We start from the raw sequence: 15,193 nt of genomic DNA on the forward strand, positions 1-15,193 counted from the left end.
CTTGTTGTTTTTTTTTTTAAAAGTTGTTACTGGGGTTAGATTTTTTTAAAAAAAAGCCATATCAAACAGAACCAAATTTTGAAACTGATTCTTACACAGGGCTTGGCTTCGGAATAGATCCCTCAATTCTACAAAGAAAAAAAGTGTAATGTGTAATGTTAAGGAATGTTTCTGTTGTAACAACCCCGGGGAATTGAAATGATCCTCAGACGACAAGTTGATGTCAGTGAGAAAGGGCGTGGATGCATAGATTTTGGTGGTTTTCTCGTCCACGGCTTTTCAGGTTCTTGCTCTAGTCTTGTGCACGGCGGAAGGGAGCTCGGAGCAACCCGCTGAAGCAGCGTTAATAAAGTTCTTGTGCATCTCGGTTGAGAAGCATTCCATCACAGGCCCCAGACAACCAGGCTTCAGCCAGAGACGGGGAGGAACAGCTGGGCTCTCTGAGAAGACTGCTGTATGTCTGCCTTTGCTAGGCAATTAGCGTGATGGTAACCATAGCAACTGGAGCGTCTCCATAGTAACCTGTAGCCGAGACAGGTGCAGTTGCATTACAAGGCTGTTTGTTGCCTGGCAAAAGGACAGGCCATTAGTACTTCGATATACGCTGTTGCCTTAGAAACAAATAACCCTACATAGCAACTACAGTTGGTTTGAAAGATTTGGGGGGAAAAAGAGGTTGTAGCAGCTTTTGTCTGTGTTCATAAAAATCAGTGGAAGCATACTTTATTGGAAATGACAACTTGAGGTCATAGAGCTGTAGGAGCTAAAATAGGATTTTCCAAAGCCACCCAGCCAGCTCTGTAGAAATGTCCAGAAGGACAGAGCCATATGCTTGGTTTTCTCCTTGTGGCTGTGGCCGCTGCTGAGGCCCGGACGGGGACTGGGATTGGAGCGGAGAATCGCCAGCATTCAGGGTTGGTGGGGGAGGAGATGACGCGGGTTATTAGAATATTCCCCAGACTCCCCTGTTTCTTTGTCATTCTGCCCTCCCGCCCTCCAGACCCCACAGAAGGCTCCTCACTTTACTCCTGCTCTGTATCTGGGAAGGCTTTCCTATCCTTTTGCTTCTAGGAAGTTAAGAACATTAAGTGTTACTCACTGGGTCATATCCTTGGTTCATTTAGACCAGTATTTTGTTGCCAAGTGTGACCCCAAGGGAAACATGGTAATTATTTAATAATTTGAAGGATTAGAGCAGCGCTCTAGGGGTTGCAGGAGGAATGACACGCCGGCGAGAGGCTTTCCGCGCCGGCCTAAGTTTAATGACTTCATTTGATTTTTTAATATAGGCATAAAAATGCAGACGAACCAGAGCTTTGGTAATGAAAATTATTTCCAAACGAGTACTTCAGGACCTCCAGTTCCTTGTCTCCCAGTTGACTGAGGAAAGAAAAACGTTCCCATATTTACTGGCGCGGGCGGTTGGATTTTACCTCCGTGAAGGTCACTAGATGCGGAGGGAGGTGACAGATCGTATTGTAGCCTGCCTCTTCCATGTCTTAACTCTGTGAGAGCAAGTTTCCCTTTCCTGGGGACGGTCAGCTTTTCATCTGAGAGCGAAAGGTCCTCAATAGTGGATGATTGTACGATATTTGTATAGCTTGTGATATTCAACTCCATTTTAAGCCATCTGGCCACTTGTTAACTTGACTTAGGGAGGATGGAAGTGGGAAATGGGACAAAATGAGTCATTAAACAGGGACCAGAAGTGACGAGTTGACATTATATAGCTGGGTCCCCTGTGACACAGGGAGTCACCTGTCGGCTCCTTGAGGGATTGCTGTGCGGGGCACCTGGGAAGTGTGTGGCTTTGCGGGAGCTGATATTAGCGTGTTGAAGATGGTGATTATACTAGATAGGTGGTTATTGCAGGTGTGCTTGGCAAGGAGCACTCCGAGCTGAGCTGCAGGTGGCTGAAGGTTCTGCAGGAGAAATGAGGTCTCTGCAAACCCCGCCTCCCCCCCCCCCCCACATTGTACCTGTACAAATAAAATGCTTAATTTTGTGGTGCGTAGACTCGTGCCTCTGGTTTCCGGTACACTACTGGATGTTAGTTAGAGCAATGGTCCCCAACCTTTTTTGGGCCACGGACCGGTTTAATGTCAGAAAATATTTTCACGGGTTGGCCTTTAGGGTGGGATGGATAAATGTATCACGTGACTGAGACAAGCGTCAAGAGTGGGTCTTAGACGGATGTGACAGAGGGAATCTGGCCATTTTTTAAAAAATAAAACATCGTTCAGACTTAAATATAAATAAAACGGAAATAATGTAAGTTATTTATTCTTTCTTTGCAGACTGGTACCAAATGGCCCATGGACCGGTACCGGTCCGCGGCTCGGGGGTTGGGGACCACTGTGTTAGAAGGTTCCTGTTTCTTTTGATACCACGTTAGTGAATTGTTTTTAATTGAAATGCAGAGTTTGGTGACATGAGCTCTTTATTAGTCTGCTAGGGCTGCCATGGCAAAGTCACAGGCAGGTAACAACGGGAATTCATTGTCTTTCCATTCTGGAGGCTAGAAGTCCAAGATCAAGGTGCCAGCAGCGTTGGCTCCTTCTGAGGGCTGTCACCTGGCTCTTACTCAACTTATTGTGTTTTGCTGGCTTTATTTATTTATTTATTTATTTTGGGCATTCCTTGTCTTGAAGAAGCATCACCCCCATACTCGCATGGTGTTCTACTGGTGTGCTGTCTGTGCCAAAATTTTCATCTTTTTAGGGGCACCGGTCACATCGAACTAGAGGCCCACGTTACTCCAGCATGATCTCATTTAAGTAATGACATCTCCATTGACTATTTCAAATAACGTCCCATTCTCGGGTACTGGTGGCCAGAACTTTAACATGAATTAGCGGGATGGGCCACAATTCAACCCATTACAGCCCATTTCTTATGTAAGGTAATTTTGCTGATAAAAACATGGGAGAGAAAAGAAGTAATGAAGCATTCAGAAAGAAAGTGATGGGGCATGTCCAAGGGTTACCGGTGCCAACCTGAGATTGCTCCCAGTGGCCAGAGACGGGACAACAAAATAAACAGCACAATATGGGGTTATAACCCCACATATAAAATAAATGTCTCTGCGTCCACACTGATACAAATGAGTGATGGAGTGAGTGGTGTAGAGACACATTGCCCATACAGAAATATGTCCAAGATTTCTGTAGGTTCTCCTCCGCTCCAGGGGTTGGAGCTTAACTCCCCTCCCTGTCCGTGGCTGCACTTAACGACTTGCTTCCAAACAGCAGAAAGTTTATACTGGAAGTTTGTACTGGAAAAATCTGGCAGACACTGCGCAGGCCAGGTGATCAAGCTAACATCCGAGATGTGAAGTTGACAGCATGTGCCTTTGCTAGGATGTCATGATGTTTACACTTCACCTCTGTTGTCTTCCTTCCCCAACTGCATAACCCCAGTCTAGTCAGGGGAAGAATATTAAACAATAGTTTTATCCTCAAGGGTGGATGCTCTGCAGAACACTGACCGGTACTCAAAGCTATCGAGGTCATCAAAAACAAGGAACATCTCAGAAACATTTTAAGAGTAGAGCAGCCCATGGAGACATGATGGACTAAGTGGGTAATGCAAAGTGTCCAGTTTAGTTAATACTAAATGGCAACATTATTGGTTCCTTAGTTGCAACAAATGTATCATAGTAATGGAAGGTGTTAACATTGGGGCAACTGAGTGAAGGGTATATGGGAACTTTTCTGTTCTCTTTGTAACCTTTCTGTGGAAAAAAAAAAAGCAGGCCCCAACAGATAAGACTAGTTGAGTTTGTTGATTTGATCAATTTTAAATATACAAGTCACTTTTGGTATAATGAAAAATAAAATCATTGCCCCCTGAGCGGTTGCCTGACCTCCTCTAGCTGTCTCTATCGTGGTTAGAGTACATTTGAGGAGCTGGTAATCAGGAGTGCTTGCTTTTACCTACTTCTCTGTAGGATCTGCTGAGCCGCACAAGGGGCACCATTCGGATATTCTAGTTTTTAGAACTTGATTTTTGTGAAATGACATTCAGTTGGTTGTGCTTTGTAGGGTCCCCATGGCCACGCTCAGGGAACTTGGGCCACATTAGCTTCCTTTAGGACTGAAAACCTTTGGCAAGGTGGCCTTCAGACTCTGGAAAGAGGAGAGATGGTGGTATTTTTGGGGCTTCTTGCCCATCCCCTGTCAGAAAAGTCCACTCGTCTGTTTTAATGGCTGTCTTGTACATGCCCCTCTTCCCCACATGTGGGTTTCTCATTAAACTGTATGCGTATTTTAATACTTTTGATATAGATATTGCCAAATTGCCTGCTGATTTTACACTTCATTTCTATCTGTATTCCCACCAACTTTTCTAGGAAATTCCCATTTTCTCACTGTTCTCCATGTCTGATGGTTAATTAAGCAGACAGTTTCCCAGTAGGCGACCTCACCTTTTGTGATTTTGATACTTTATTGTGGGGGCATTTACGTCAACTTTATGGTATTAAATTAACGCCCTGTAAATAGCAGGTGTATCAGAGCAATGTTTAGGACTAGCAGATTGTTTTCAAAAGTTATATACATGGATCTTATATGATATCTTCTTTGGTATAGGCACCAATCCGTATTCAGTTTACAGAAGAAACCTTTTAATTACCTCTTGCCATAGGTGGGAACAGGTTTTATGAATTAATCAAACAGTATGTTTTGTAGAGTTTCTTGGATGATAAGTTTTCAGAGAAGGAAAATTTAATGAGATCTATCTAATTTGGGAGCCAGAGCGAATTGCACTTCTTTGCTAAATCCAAAGATGTCGCAGCATTTTATAACAATAACCTGTCACTGATGATGGTTTCCATAAGGCAGTGGTCCCCAGCCTTTTTGGAGCCATGGACCGGTTTAATGTCAGAAAATATTTTTGCAGACAAGCCTTTAGGGTGGGACGGATAAATGTATCACGTTTATATGAGGTGTAAAGCCTCATATAAGCCTCTGGTCTGTGTGATGGATGAGCCACGATTATTGGGGTGTAGATGAACATAAACCTTGACTGAGGTGACATCCCCTTTAATGTACCTGCCATTTGTTGCTTTCAATAACTTCCCCCCAAAAAAACAGTGACAGGCGATTTTATATTTTGTGTATAAAGTATCGTAGCCTAACATGTACAAATTTAGAAAAATCCGCAAGATTGTTACGTGATCATCTAGGGCCAAAAATTTATTTCTTGGATGACTTCAGAGTTTGCAGAGTCAAAACACTTTAAGAAAGTTTCTGTTGCTTTCACTTTTTTCCCCCTAGTAAATTCTGGACATTTAAACTTACCATTTAGCTCTTTATGTTTCTTTTTTGCTTCTTCTGAGCAATTTAATGGGCCTCAAAAATGAAATAAAGTAAATCAATACTGCCTTTCCAAGGATTTGTGCTTTTAGCTATCGAAGGTCGTCATGAAAATGGCTGGTTTTAGTGCTGACTCAGCAGGTTTTTGCTTACCCTGCCAGCTTTCCTATTCATGTGCTTTGAGCTTATTCTTGATAAGTTTTGAAATGCTGCTGTAGCAGAGTCCTACCACTAAGGACATAGACATTGTAGAATATTTTCGAATCAATGGGATCATCCAATTCCTCAGCAGGTAAGTGAGCGCTGGCTGCAGGAATGAACTGGTAAAGGCGGATGGGGGTCTGGCCTGGGGGAGGAGGTAGGGAAGGTGAGGTGTGTGGGGAGCTCATCCTTTTAGACAATGAGGGTATAAAGCCAGTATTCATGACCACCATCACAGCCGCCTGGCCGACGCAGGTTCAGGTTTGATTCGGACCGCTGGTAATGAAACAATTGAGCCGAAAACTGGTGGTCCATTTTTCTTTATTTTAGACTTGCATTCGGCAAGCGAGGAAAAACAAACACACTGGGCTTCAGAACCCACTCATTCAGCGCTCACGAAGCTACTGACTCATCCCTGTTTTCCTAGAATCAAAGGCTTCCACATCACCAGTCTTATTCACCTCTGTTTCCCATCTCCTTCTCCTCCATGAACTGGCTTCTTCTTCCCCCATTCCGCCAGTTTGGCTGCCTCCTCCGCGTGGCTTCCCTGCCCTGCTACACCATGGGCCCTTCCTATCTACAAGAACATGGCCACTCTCACCAAAATGGCCTCCTAGCTCCTCCTTTTAAAACCTTTTGGTGTGAAAGCCCCCCCCAACACATTAGCATAACCACGCCCCTTCCAAGCAAGAAGGTCAACTAGCTGTATCACATGAGGGCAGCGGCCATCTTTAACAATTAGGGTGAGAAAAAATAACTTTATCTGCCCAACAGAGGGGATTAGAATATCCTTAGCATGCTAAACCTGTTAATTCCTCCACTAAAAGGCTGCATTTTTGCACAGCCAGGAACTTGTTGCTTGGATAGCATCTAGTAATTTTTTTACCTGGTAAGACATCTTGCATCCCAGTTGTTGAGAGTGCTGTGCCTTTAATAGTCCCCAGAAGAACGGTGGAGCCACCGAGAGTTGACTCACCGAAGGAGTTTAGTTGTTAGATTGTGATATCCTTGCAAACTTTCCTTCAGTCAAGAAGAAAAAAAAGAATGGGAGGATTTACATTAGCTACATCATTATTCCATTCCTGTGTTTACTTGTAAGCAACAGGTTTGATGGAAGCTATAGTTTTTTTTTTTTGTTTTTTTTTGTTATTATTATTATTATTATTTTTTTTTTTTACAGAGGCAGAGATAGACAGGGACAGATAGACAGGAACAGAGAGAGATGAGAAGCATCAATCATCAGTTTCTCGTTGCGCGTTGCGACTTCTTAGTTGTTCATTGATTGCTTTCTCACATGTGCCTTGACGGTGGGCCTTCAGCAGACCGAGTAACCCCCTGCTGGAGCCAGGGACCTTGGGTCCAAGCTGGCAAGCTCTTTGCTCAAGCCAGATGAGCCCGCGCGCGACCTCGGGGTCTCGAACCTGGGTACTTCCGCATCCCAGTCCGACGCTCTATCCACTGCGCCACCGCCTGGTCAGGCGGAAGCTATAGTTTTTTAAATGCTCCTCATGTTCAATATACTTCTTTGTGTAAGTTTAATTAAAAAGGGTGAGGTATTAGGTCTCTTGAAAGAGTATGCTTCAACTGCAGCTTCTTGTTTAGAGTAATTTTGTAAAGAATGTTAACTTAAAAAAAATCAATCTGAAGCTGCCTTGTGCTCAGTATGGAGAAGGAAGCGCTACATTAATGTGGCAAAATGGATGTGGGATTGGGTGACGAGATTTTCTAATAAGTACTTGGAAATGTCAACTTAATTCTGTTAAAAAAAATTGGAGGCGACATAGTAGAGAAGGCTTAAAATTGTCGGAGAGAGTCACTCATCTATAACAAGTGATGCTCGTTTGCAGTATGAACTTTGAAAACCCATTAGTTGGCTATAATTTTACTTGCGTATCAAATCATGTTGTGTATTGACTTCCATTATGTTTTCTGAGTTGGTGTCAGGCTAGTTTTGATCTCAGCATTTTGCCTTCTGCATACTGTCCATCGTACATTTCCTTCTCACCTAACCCTACATTATTTAAAGAGAACACGCTCCCTGTTATCTTTGCGCACTTAACGCACCAGGGATATTGCATGAATATTGTACCCGGTCACCCAATTTTATTCTGTGTTCATGCTCAACTTGGAAAGTTGAATGTTTAAGCAGCTGGGCTGATTATACCTGTTTTACTCAGGTGCTGAGTAAAACTCATGGCTGAAAGAGCCACGTGGGGTGACTTTTTCATCCTCTGAACTCGGGATTCCTGGCTCGTACTCTAATAGCGGAAGTGTTAGGTTCTCTTCAAATCTGCTGCCTATGAGTCTTGCTGACTCCTGGGATGAAGGATGACAAAGAGGTTGTGTGTCCCTGATTCCTGGTTAGAAAGTTGAAGTGTTGATGGACTTAGGAGGAGTCCTGGCTTTTTGCTCATTTGCTTCCTGTTTATTTAGTTTTCCAAATAGCCTGGGGAGGACCTGGCAGATTCCTGATCAGAGCCTCTTAAACATTGTTATTTTTTTTTGGGGGGGGGGGGTATCTGGTAGGTGGGGCTGACCTGCATTCTGTGTCAGACCCCTCTCCTTCTGGGGGGGTGATCTCCATGTTAGACATGGAAGAACTGTCTAAAATGCATGAATCAACCATGTGCAATGTGAAAACAACAGGCAGTGTGCTTTTTGTGTGGCAACGATGTGAAATAGGTAAGTTTTTCATCACAGCAGAAAATAATCTATCTCTACTGCACCTGAGCTTCTCATTACACTCAATGCGTCTGTATTTTATAGACTAAAAAGGGGGTGTTACGAAGTAGAGGTGTGATATATAAATGATTAGATTGGACAGTGGAGCCCACCCTTCATCAACGACTTGGGGAGGATAGAATGGGGGAAGGATTAGTTTACTCAGAAGTGAATTTGATTGGTCAGAAGGTATTTGAACAAGTGATGTGGTGGCAATTCCCACTTTCAGCGTGGGTCAGACCTCACTGGGAAGTTCCTGCCCAGATGGGAGGAGTCCTTTGAGACAGTGGGAAAAGCAGGCAGTCTGGCTAGGGAATCTGTGTATTCCTGTTGAAGAGCTGGTAACAGCAGGTCAGCATGCCAGCCATCAACTAGGAGGGATTTGGGTCTAATCAGTACACAGTATAGAAAGAAAGATAGGGGCTTAAGAAAGAGATTGCTTAGCCTGGCCTGTGGATGGAGTGTTGACCTGGAACACTGAGGTCGCCAGTCCCAAACCCCAGGCTTGCGGTCGGGGCACATCTGGGAAGCAACTGCAGGTTGCTCCCCCTTCTCTTTCCTCTCTCTAAAAATGAATAAATAAAATCTTTAAAGGAAAGGGGAGGAAAGGAAAGGGAAGGGAGGGAGGGAAGAAGGAAGGAAAGGGGAAAAAAGGAAAGGAAAAGAAAGGAAGAAGAGCTTGAGAGAACAGCATCAAGTCCTGTGCCAGACACTAACAGGAGCTGATAAATGTTTGAGTTGATGGGTTGGTGAGCTACCCATGGGGATGCTGGTCCAGGCTAGACAACCAGCTGCCAAGACCCTTCAAAGAGATTTGATTTTTTTCAGGGAGAATTTCAAGGTAAGCCCTTCCAGACCCCTGAATGTTCGAAGTGTTGAGTTGCAAGGACTGTAGAGCGATGGGATATCACCGTCCCCGGCGCCGGTCGCTCTCCACGCTCACGGTGTGGGTTGGAGACACACATTAGGGAAAAGATGCTTGCTTTGTTACTCAGAAATGAAAGGGCAGGTTCTTCTCTTGAAATCGCTAAGTCCAAATTTCAAGACTGTGAGGGGACTGGTTTAGTTCCTCTTCGCTCTGTGTCCTCCGCCTTTCTGACTCATGCCCGTAATGACCAGAGAGGTACAGTGATACTTCTTTGCCTTTCCTTCCGTGGGAATGAAATGATCACTGCTGTGTTCTGCCAGACAAGAGATCATTTGCAAAAGCTGTCCGTCAAGCCCCCCAGACCTTCCCCCGTTGTTTATGCACCGACTTAACCAGAGCAGCACCCACCCTTTGAGCCCGTCTCCGAGGGAGATCCAGACTGGTGTCCTTGTCTGTGGAATCACGTTCCAGACCTTCCCCCGTTGTTGATGCACCGAGTTAACCAGAGCAGCACCCACCCTTTGTGTCCGTCTCCGAGGGAGATCCAGACTGGTGTCCTTGTCTGTGGAATCACGTTCCAGACCTTCCCCCGTTGTTGATGCACCGAGTTAACCAGAGCAGCACCCACCCTTTGAGCCTGTCTCTGAGGGAGATCCAGACTGGTGTCCTTGTCTGTGGAATCACGTGTTTTTGGCCAGAACCTCTGATCATATTCTTAATCTAATTTTTTTTTTTTTGCATGACATCCATGTGGCATTATTTATTTAAACCATCTTCGAGATTCTGCCATACTATGCAAGTTGCAGAAAGAGGTTGACAAACCTCAGAAATTCCATGTTAATTGCTAACTTCTGATTTTTAAGTCATCTGGAAAAAATCCATAAACCATTAAGACACGTTTTTTTAATCCTCATTTTTTTTTTTTTTTTGGATTGAGTCGCTTAATCACGATCATCCAAGCTGAGACATGCTCACTGTGTGTTTATCTCCTTGTAAATGGAAAGTTTTGGTCAGTCTGTTTACCGGCTTGCTGATTTCACCCCTCTCTCTCTAACAAACCTGGTGCCCCTCACCCAACACACGCACTCCCCTATCCTGTTGGGCAAGAATAAAAGTGAATGGGGGGAAAGCACATTCAGAGGAAAGAAACTAAAGAAAGAACTTGAGCAGCTCTCTCTACCTCTGGCCCCTTCCTCTCCTCTCCCCCTCTTCTACCTGCAGCTGTGGGACTTCTGAGTGAAAGAATTTTTTCTAAATTATAAGGACAGCAGAGTTTCTTAGGATTTTTCCAAGTTAGAAATGGACATACCCCTCTTCTCTGCTTAGAAGGCACACAGAAATACCCCCCCCCTCCGGAGGTGAGTGTCCTGGCCGTGTGGTGAGTCCCTCCGGCCCACAGGCCCCTGCCCGGCCCCATGTCCACCTGCACTAGCTGTGGAGTGGGCGCAGCTGGGCAGACGGACACAGCAGCTGTGAAGCCCTCAGGAAGAAGCAGCACGTCTGGGGAATCAGTAAGGATGCAGACAGCTCATCAAGATCCCAAGCTCTTGGAGTGTGGCTCTGGCTTCCCGAGCTGTACCCTGCCTCCCCTGCTTTGGTGACCCTGAAGTCAGACAAGGCACTCTATACACTACTTGTGTCTGAGGGACTTTGTTGTCCTGGGGCAGGTCCTTGTGCCTCCTTTGGCCTCAGCTCCTGATGTGTAAGAGGGTACACGATGGATGGAGCAGTACCTGCTGCCCCCACATGTGCTGGCACAAACGGGGACTGCAGGATTCCCAGCCTCCCTCTCGGCTCCTGCAGGCCAGCCACCATCCAGCCAGGTCCCGAGCAAAGCCCAGCAAGGCTCAGAAAGACACACAGGTTGAGAACGTCACCTGGGTCACTTATTAGCTGCGTGACCTTGGACAAGTTACCTGAACTTCCTGAGCCTCCATTTTTCTATTTGTACTGTGACATTAAATTAAGTAAAGGACGTGTCAAATGCTTAGCGCTGGGCCCAGCCCAAGGAAAACCAGTGCGCCTGAATTTCTCTTTCCTCACTGTTGCCAGACTTTGTTTGGATAATTGTATAGTTTTGTTTCTGCACGTGCTGCATGCATATCAGTTTGGCCTTTGTATATGTGGGTTTGCATGGTAAGGCATCTTTTAGTTTCTGCTGGACTTAAGATCTTTGAAAACCAGAACTCTATGAGTTCTCGGCCCTGTGCTTTAAACCGTACCTGCATACAGGTGATGCCTATCAAGGATTCCTCTTAGAAAGCGTAGCGCAGATTATGAAAATAGTCCCCAAACATTTTCTTCTACTTGCTCAGGGTGGCCAGAGTAACTGGTCACCCTCCTCCCCTTCACTGTCCCAAGACAAAGGACCAGTGGAGGAAGAGGGAGAAGCTCTCCCCCACCTTCCGTCGCCTTCTCCATCTGGCTGCCAAGGCTGTGCTGTACCTCTGGGCATCATAAATTCGGACCGGGTCCTTCTTGAAGCCCGAGAGACCCATCCTGCTACTTGGGGATGGAAGAGTTCTACATTCCAGGCTTTTGACTCCACGGCACCAAATACTGTCAGAGGACTAAACGTTGTGCAGCTGCCATAGAAAATGCAAATGGGCGGAAGGAAGGTGCTGCTGGCCAGAATTGCTCCGGCTTTGTCCCCCTGCCCACTCCTTTGAAAAGAAGCCTCTCTCCGCTCTGTTCTGAGAAGGAGCCCCCTCTGCACGCTGACTGCACAACAGAGCACTTCCTTTGAAAGGTGAGGCGCTCCGGCTCTCCCTGCCCTCATCGCAATGGGAAAAGTTTTCACCGCAGGCTCACCCCAACGGTCAATTGTGTTCTTTCTCTAGCAGATACATAATCCGCGTGTAAATCTCTTGGCAGCTCCTCATTAGTTTTTTCTCCCCCCTACACTCGTCTCTCCTTTGATGAGAACAAAGCCCGTCTCCTCCCTGCTCTGCATCTTGCTTCTTGCTCCCTCCCAGGAAATCGCACACTGTCTCACTTTCATCCCTGAAGAAGAAAGTCACCCAAATGCTATCCTTCCCTGCCTGCTAAAAGATGAAGATCTCGCCTCTTTGTACTTCTGATTCTGTGTTCAGAACTTACAAATCCATGCTGCCCCAGGCCTGGGGCTACGCGGAAGGGATTCTGGCAGTAATGCGGGGGCCCGTCTAGCGGAGGACCCCTTGCCTGGCAGCTCCCAGCTCCCCCTCCCAGCTCTTCAAGGGATTGTTCTTGAGAAAGGAGGGATTGAACATATGGTAACTCCAGTGGAATTTTATTCTTATTAAAGCCCTTTGAAGTTCCCTCTTTGTAACACCACCCCCTCTTACCCTCACCTCTTAGATGTGGCATATTCTGTCATCGGGATTGTCAACGTCCAAGTTATAGGAAAACCAACCTGAATATCTGTGAAATGACTCTTTGATGCAGAGTCAAACAAAAATTCATTTCTGCCCAGTATTCCAGACTCCTAAGAAATAAACTATGAATGTAAGCTCTTTAGCACTATAGGATTATAAGGAATTTTAAATTTAGTTAGTTTTCCCTGCTTTGGACCCCAAACCATTCTGGATTTGTGGTGGGAGGCAGAAAGCCACGCATTTATTGAGCAGCTGTTAGGTGCGAGGCTTGCTATAACATATCCTATATCTGCAATGTTTTCATTTATTTATTCTTTATTATTATTCAGTGAGAGGAGGGAAGGCAGAGACAGACTCCCGCATGCGTCCTGACTGGTATCCACCCAGCAAGCCCACTAGGGGGCGATGTTGTGCCCATCTGGGGCATCACTCCATTGCTCAGCAGCTGAGCTACTCTTAGCACCTAAGGCAGAGGCCATGAAGCCATCCTCAGCATCCAGGGCCAACTTACTCCAATCGAGCCATACCTGTAGAAGAGGAAGACAGAGAGAGAGAGAGAGAAGAGAGAGAGAGAGAGAGAGAGAGAGAAGCAAGACGTGGAAGGGTGGAGAAGCAAATGAATGCTTTTCCTGTGTGCCCTGATCGGAAATTGAACCCAGGACATTTATACACCAGGCCGATGCTCTACTATGAAGCCAGCTGGCCAGGGTACTGTTTTAATTCTTATAAGAGTTTGATGAGATTGATTTTTATCTCTTTTACATTTGAGAGAACCGATGCTAGGAGTGGTCATCACATGCCTGCCAATGGTAGTAGGTTGCATGGCGTGAAAATGGCTGAGCTGAGACCTGAGCCAGCATGATCTCACTATTCTGACCCCAGAAACAGAGCTCTTCTCACCGTAATTTGGCCCCTTGTGGTCACCGTCTCCTATGGCAATATTCTCCAGTACTAACAGATGAAGAGGTGAGCCTGCAAAAGGAAGAGTGGTGTATCACTTTATAAAAGGCAGGTTTTGTAGCGTTTTGCGAATGGGACAAGTGGAGGTGAGAGCATTTAGGAGGCCTCTGCAGTAGATCTAGCCAGTGGAGGTGAAGATCTAAAACTGGGGATGGAGAGGAGGGAGAGAAGAAAATTGGAGGAAGATACTGGGACTTGCGGAGGGGGGAGGGGCCCAGAGGGTCTGACTTGGTGTGATTGGAGGAAGGTACTGGCTGTGAGGGAGATGAGGAAGGTTCACCGTGAGTGTGTGTGTGTGTGTGTGTGTGTGTGTGTGTGTGTATGTGTGTGTGTAAGGCTCACTTCTATTGTAGATAAAACAGAAAAGTAAATGTTACTTCTATTGTAGACAAAACAGAAAAGTAAATGTAGAGTGGGACAATCATATAATCTTTTCTCAAACTTCTGATTTGAGGTTTATGATTTTGGAAATTTTTTTATACTGACTGTTTAAAAAGAAAAAACTCAAAGTTTGCAATATTGCAGAGCTAGCCTTGTGCATGAATTCGAGTTCCTTAGGATTTTATTATTATTATTATTTTCTATAGGCCTGCTTAAATACTCTGATATTCTTGGGAATCAGTGGCCAGGCTTCAACTATCTTTCTAATAATTTCTGTGTGGTTTTATTTATTTATTTTTAGTGTCTGCAGGGAGAAGTGACAGGGCTTAGCTAACTTTTGAGTTTTAGTGTGCTTTGTGGTTATTCTTGTTAAAGTAATATATATTTTTTAACATTCTTTCAAAAACCTTTCTAACAATTGGCCCAAACCTCCAATACATATACACCCAGTACACATATTTGTGAAGTAAAAATGAATAAATGTAACTAGCATCCTTTATTTGACATTGAAATCACACAATGGATTAAAGACACAAACGTTTGTAAGGGAATAAACAGCGAAGATTCCAGAAAATAGCTAATTCTGGTTGACCCAAGTGTATAAAATTTCAGTTCTTGATAACTATCAAAATAGCACTCTGAAGTTGCACATTTGCTATGGCAAGACTGAGGTGGGTGGATATGGTAAGCACCACCGGCCATCTTGGTTTGTGTGCACCAGGTTGAATGGACTACTTGGGTGGCAAAAGGCAGCATACGAGGATGTTTGCAATCTAAAAAGCTATAGGCCCTGACCAGGTGGTGGCGCAGTGGATAGAGCGTCGGACTGGGATGCAGAAGGACCCAGGTTTGAGACCCCAAGGTCTCCAGCTTGAGCACAGGCTCATCTGGTTTAAGCAAAGCTCACCAGCTTGGACCCAAGGTCGCTGGCTCGAGCAAGGGGTTACTTGGTCTGCTGTAGCTCCACGGTCAAGGCACATATGAGAAAGCAATCAATGAACAACTAAGGTGTCACAACGAAAAACTAATGATTGATGCTTCTCATCTCTCTCCGTTCCTGTCTGTCTTGCCCTATCTATCCCTCTCTCTGACTCTCTGTCTCTGTTTAAAAAAAAAAAAAAAAGCTATAGGAATGATACTATAGTTGAGAGAATCAGCTGAAATTAGTATGCTAGATTCTTGAGCTGTTTTGCAATTCATCTGGAAAAATTTGGTTTTATCAAAGTCTCTGGATGAGCTTTTAAGGGGACAAAAGGTGGGGTATCAGTATCACTTAAAGGGGCTTTTAAAATATATAGGATGTTGATGGTGGAAGGGGCTATGTTATTGTAGCAGTCCTCATATTTAATTTGCTGTGAACCTGATACTTTTTAAAAGTCAAGTCAATTTTC

General features: G+C 45.0%; 1 protein-coding gene across 6 annotated transcripts in view; it reads left to right on the forward strand.

Annotated features, from left to right (window-relative positions):
- FOXN3 (forkhead box N3) overlaps window positions 1-15,193 on the forward strand; it is a 404,457-nt gene that overhangs the window by 229,980 nt on the left and 159,284 nt on the right. The window lies entirely within an intron of this gene.

This window comes from Saccopteryx bilineata, chromosome 4 (assembly GCF_036850765.1).
Source record: "Saccopteryx bilineata isolate mSacBil1 chromosome 4, mSacBil1_pri_phased_curated, whole genome shotgun sequence".
Lineage (NCBI taxonomy): Eukaryota > Metazoa > Chordata > Mammalia > Chiroptera > Emballonuridae > Saccopteryx > Saccopteryx bilineata.